Here is a 6,000-nt window from a genome sequence, read left to right as displayed (position 1 = left end):
TGTCTGGTATATGGTAGTCTAGCCGGCTACATCTCTTCTTCATCAAAGCATCAGTGATGATCAGCAAATTCTTGCCAAATGATCTTCTGCCTCAACAGTTTGATTCCTGAAGCTGGTAGATGTGTTTACTTCCTCTCCTTACTCATGTGGGTGATAAGATCCAAAACATAATGTTTGACTGGAAGTGTAACTGTATTGATGAAATAATTCTACTTTGTTATAAAACTGTAACTTCTGGAAAGTACCTGGTACATATTAATGCTCATAATCTTCTTTCCCTCCCTTTTCAAGGTATATAACCACTTTTTATTTAGTTTTGACACCTTCAGAAATAGAGAAAAATTGAAGATTGATTTTCTCTTGCTATGCAAACTAACTCTGTCAAGTTATCTTTGTCCTACAGGGTTTTTAGGAACACACTTTACTCTCTTGACTGCAAATGATAGAATGCAAACTTGAATTAGCTTAAGTAAAATGGACGATTTCTTATAAAGATACTGCTAGAATGTCTCACAGTCACCCAAGGACAGTCAGTAGTGGTTAGGATGCTTTTGCTGCAAATAAGATAAATCTAGAATCAAAAATGGGTTAAATCATAAGAAAAAAATTGCCATGTCATATGATTATGGGTGATCAAGTGAAAAGTAGCTAAAAAATGCTTCATCTTCATATACTGAAAAGTTGGCCATTTCGACTCTCACTGCTAAAGGGCTACAGATGGGACACTCAGAGCTAAACCTGCTTGTGCCCTTTATGAAAAGGGTCCTGGCCTCCCATCTCTTACAATAAGGGGTGTTTTCTAGAAGCTGAATTGTCCCTTCTTTCATTGACTGATACATTTCCAAGTACTGTGCATCAAAAGAGTTTGGAATGGGATTTAGAAACGCCAAGCTTAGGAAACAGAGTTAGCTCAGGTGTTTTGAGAAGCAGATGTTGAGACAGGATTAGATGTGGAGATGCACAGGGGAAATGCCTGTGAAGGAGAAATGGGATAGCAGAAGCAGGCAGACGAGCCTTAGACACTGATGCAGGCCTGGACCCTGGGAAAGGAGGGGTGGAGAGGGACTGCCAGGCAGAAGAGCAGTCCAGCTCTGAGGAAGTCCCAGGCAGGCCACTGTGGGGTTCCCAAGTCACAGCTGACCGCCAGAGGGGCCCTGCACTCCACAGTGATTACCCAGCATTTGTATGGAAATGTAAGGGACTCCGAACAACCAAATCCATCTTGGAAAAAACAGAGTTGGAGGACTCACACTTCACAATTTCAAAACTCACTACAAAGCTACAATAATCAAGACACCATATTATTTGCTGAACACTGGCACAGGGAAAGACATAGACTGATGGAATAGAATTGAGAGTCTAGAAATAAAGCTTTGCATCTGTGACCAGTTGATTTTTGACAAGGGTGCTAAAATAATTCAGTTGGGGGGGGATAGTCTTCTGAACAAATGGTTCAGAGAAGCTAGATATCACACAAGATGAATGAGATTGGACCTCTACCTCGCAGCACATACAGAATTTACTCAAATGGATGGCAGTCCTGAAATGTAAGAGCTAAAACTATGAATATAACTATAAATATTTATGACTTTGGGTTAGATAATGGTTTCTTAGATACAACACCCAAAGTACAAGAGACAAAAGAAAAAATAGATAAATTGGACTGCATCAGAATCTTAAACTTTTCAAATGAAACCAACAAGAACATGAAAAGACAATCCATTGACTTGGAGAAAATATTCGCAAATCCTCTCTCTGATAGGGAAATTGTATGCAAATATTTAATTTTTATGACTCAGTAATAAATAACTCAATTAGAAATGGACAAAGGATCTGAACAGACATTTCTCCAAAGAAGAAATACAAATAGCCAAACACGTGAAAGATGCTCAGAATCAGTTAAGCCCTGGGAAATGCAAACCAAAACCACAACAACACACCACTTTACATTCACTAGAATGGCTAGGATAAAAAAGACAGTAAGATGTGGAGAAGCTGGAACCCTTGTGTGTTACTAATGGAAATGTAAACCGGCGTAGCTATTTTATGACTCAACAATCCCCCTCCTAGATATACACACAAGAGAAAGGAAACAAATACATTGGATATTTCTATAAATACCTATGAATATAATCCATTCATATGTATATGTGAAATATATCCACCCCGAATTTTGTATATAAATGTTCATAGAAACTTTATACAGAAGAGCCAAAAGTGGAAACAATCCACATTCACCAACTTGTAAGTGCATAAACAAAAGTATCATATCCATACAGTGGAGTATTACTCAGCAATAAAAAGAAACAAAGTACTGCTACATGCTACAACATGTAATGAAAATATTGTGGATCAGCCTTGAAGATACTGTATTAAGTGAAAGAATGACCACAAATTGTGTGATTCCACTTACATAAAATGTCCCAAACAGGCAAATCTATAGAAAGTAGATTAGTGGTTGCCTAGGGCTACGTGCAGAGGAAATGGGAGTGAGTGCTAACAGGCATGAGGTTTCTTTTAAGGAAAGATGAAAATGTTCCAGAATTGGCGGTGATGGTTGCCTAAATCTGTGACTATACTAAAAACCATTGAACTATACACTCTAAATGAGTGAATTTTGTGTCATATGAATTATACCTCAATTAAACTGTCCAAAATAAAAAAGAAATGGTCCATGCTCAGTCACTGACTAGAGGAGCCCGAGGAAGCGTGGCCCAAGAACAGATGGTCGACCTCAAGGCTGAGCTGAAACCGAGTTCCTCTGCCGAGTTTATGATTAACTGATCTATCCAAAACTTTATTCCCTTTCTTGCTTGGCACCTGTTCCTCCTCAAGATTAAGGAGTATCAAAGTAAACGGGGCAGTGTAAACCCGCAGGACCCAATGCTATGGAGCCTTCGCGGACAGACCCTCCCATCCCCGCCCACATCCTCTGCCTGCCTCTCCTCCGTGGAAAAACTTTAGCTTCCCAGGTCTTCCTCGAGTTCCAAAGAGCAGATTTAATCAGGGAAGTGAGAAAATGCAGGAACAAGGAAAACAGTCAAGCCAGACAAAATAATAATAGTTTAGCCATTTAGCAAAGTCAAAGACCTTTACTTCCTCCTCAGGGACTGTAGGTAATTCTGAGCTACCGAGCTGTTCTGCAGATGCTGAAACTCCCATCAGGTGGAAGACCTTGACTGCTGATTGACCGCCAGGGAGGGGACCCCAGACGGCTGCAGCCAGGTTGATGGTATTGACTCCAGGTTACCCACCACAACCAATCAGAACGTCCACCAGCTGCTCACCTCCACCTCCCCCTCTTGTTTATAAACCTTTTCTTGCTTGGCCTGCAGTAAACCCAGCACGACTTCCCTCACCAGGCCCAGTGTCAGCAGGTTGGCTTTGCGCGTGGGCAGGAGACCCCGGTTTGGTTCAGTAGCACAGGGCGCGGCTGCGGGGGCACGGAGGCCCCCCTGAAGGAGAGAGCGCACGCCCCCACAGCCTCACAGCGCCCCCAGCCCTACGGGCCCTCCCCCTCCCCACGGCCTCCCAGCCCCCACAGCCCCCGGAACCGGGAACCACCGCGTGGGACCCACGGTGAGCCATGTTTTCTGGCAATTCGACTCGCACCATGGGCCGGGCCTGGGGGCGCAGGGACCCCCGCCTCCGGGGCGCAGCCCCTCAGGGGCTGCCCACGCCCACCTCACGAGCGCAGCCCACTTCCCGAGGCGCGGCTCTCCACGGCTCCCACCCCCGCACGCCAGCCCGCTCCCGTCACGGCTGACCCGGGGGACGTTTACACCATTTACATGTGTCCAAGATCAAAAACCAATAAAAGGTCACTACCAACCTCCAAGTTCGGTTCTTTCTGGGACAGCGGTCCTCGTCCTGCCTCCCCGCTGCCGCCGGCAACCGCAGCGCCCCCGGCAGCAGCCGGCTCAGCCCGCAGGACGGAGCATGCGCACCACTAGGAACCCCACCCGGCTGCCGGCAATGCCTGGGCGGGCTCGATTGGCCCGGCCCAGTCACGTGCTCGCCGCTGAGCCAAGCGCGGCTGCCAGAGAATTTGGCGCTAAAAGGGTGGCCCCGTGAGGCTCTCGCGAGGTCTGGGCCCCGTGAGGCTCCCGCGAGGTCTGGGCCCCGTGAGGCTCTCGCGAGGTCTGCAGCTCACGTCCTCCCGAGGTGGAGGCAGCCGCCAGTTGGAGGCATGTGGCGTGAGCAGGAGAGCACCCGCTAGGAGACAAAAGGGCCCAGTGGGTGATGTTTGCAGAAGGGAAGCGGGGCAGGAAGCGGTCGGGGCTCACTGCCCCAGCGCAGGGGCCTGGACAGGGCAGCTTTGCGGCGCGGACACGGTGCAGCAAGGTGCCACGTGGCGGAAGCCGGGCTCTGCCAGGACGGACAGGGTCCCGCTTCAGCTGCCCTTCTTCAGCCCTGAGACGACGACGCTCAGCCCCCTAAAGCCTGGGAGCAGTGGCGTCATAGGCTGCAGGGTTCCAGCCCAAAACGCCTGCCCGCAGTGTGTTAAGATTGGGCACACCCCAGGTGAAGGGCAAGGGTCTCCTTTGCTTCCTTGGAATCCTGGGGTGGGGGGTCTCCCGTGTTCACCAGGGCACCCCCCCCCGGCTGCCTTCAGACGGAGACACGCCCAGACTGCCCCACATGGATGACAGGCTTTCTGGCTTTATCACCCGCAGAGGAGGAGGGCCAGCCTTTCCTCAGTCCCTTCTGGAGGATACCATCTCTTGCCACTGCAAACAGCTACTTCCAGGCCCCCTCCCTTTCTTCTGTCTTGTCTTGAAAAAGTGCCCACTGCTCGTCATTCTCCTTGTCACCACCCTTTAGGTAGGGGAACCGTATCCTGCTCATAAGTGCATGGGACAAACATCAGTGGAGCACCAGGCACAAGCCGATGCCCTGCTGGGAGCTGTGGTCACAGAGATGGAAAAGATAAGGTCCTTGCCCCCAAGGAGCTTGCAGTCTAGTGGAAGAGACGAGACAGCGAAAACTCCCTGCTGTCAGGGCACTTACATTCCTCACAGGGAATGACAGGAAATATAGCACCCAAGTGGTAGGCTCAAAGGTGACAACATCTATGGACAAACAGGGAAGGGAATAAGGAATCTGGGGAGGCACACATTGAAGACTGGGTGGTCAGAGGCAGCCTCACAGGGAAAGTGACTTAAAAGAGGGGTGAACTTACTGGGGGAGAGGGGGGCTGTGCAGGGGAAGAGCCACCAGAAGAGCCATGTGCAAAGGCCCTGAGGTGGAGGTGAGCCTGACCTTGAAAGCTGTGGCTATCTCTGCTAAATACCAACAGTGTATTTTAAAAAGCAAAACCCACAGGGTTTCCTCTCACACTTACTATTGTCTATAATTCTGAAGGTTCCTAAACACCTGCTTGTGAATTGGTCCTTGGACTTAGAAATATACATAACATGAACTCAGACCGCTTTCTTCCTATATTTGGAAAACAGTTAAATATTTAAACATTTAAATATTTACTACATGCTAAGTGTTTATAAATATAAACTCAGTTAATCCTTATAATAATCGTGAAGTAGCTACTACCGTTTTCCCCATTTTACAAGGGGATAAACTGACGCACAGAGAGGTTAGGTTACTTGTCCAGATCACACAGCTAATGGACACCAGAGCTGACATTTGAACCCAGTCTGCCTGGCTTTACGGTCCTTGCCCTTCACCTCTGCCCCCTCCAGCCCCTGATGGGGCCGCATCCCTCCCAGTGGGGAGCTGGCATTGCTCAGAACAGCTCCAAAGATCTGGTTGTGCACATTTCTTCCCAACTCCGTGTACTGTGGCTTCCCCTAGGTAACTAGAAACTGGCCCTAGTGGGAGCTGTGACAACAGGAAAGTCAGCAACCGCTTGGATCAGGGTTTCATCCTGAAGAACCGGCTGTCGAGCACCACCCAGCCCCCTACCCTCCACTCCGCGACGGGTTTCCATCCTCCTCTACGCCCAATGCTCCCACCCGACACCGATCACTCCTGGTTCAGCCA

Source organism: Vicugna pacos, chromosome 14 (assembly GCF_048564905.1).
Source record: "Vicugna pacos chromosome 14, VicPac4, whole genome shotgun sequence".
In the NCBI taxonomy this organism is placed as follows: domain Eukaryota; kingdom Metazoa; phylum Chordata; class Mammalia; order Artiodactyla; family Camelidae; genus Vicugna; species Vicugna pacos.
The sequence above is the reverse complement of the archived record's forward strand: the minus strand, read 5'-3'. Positions refer to the sequence as shown.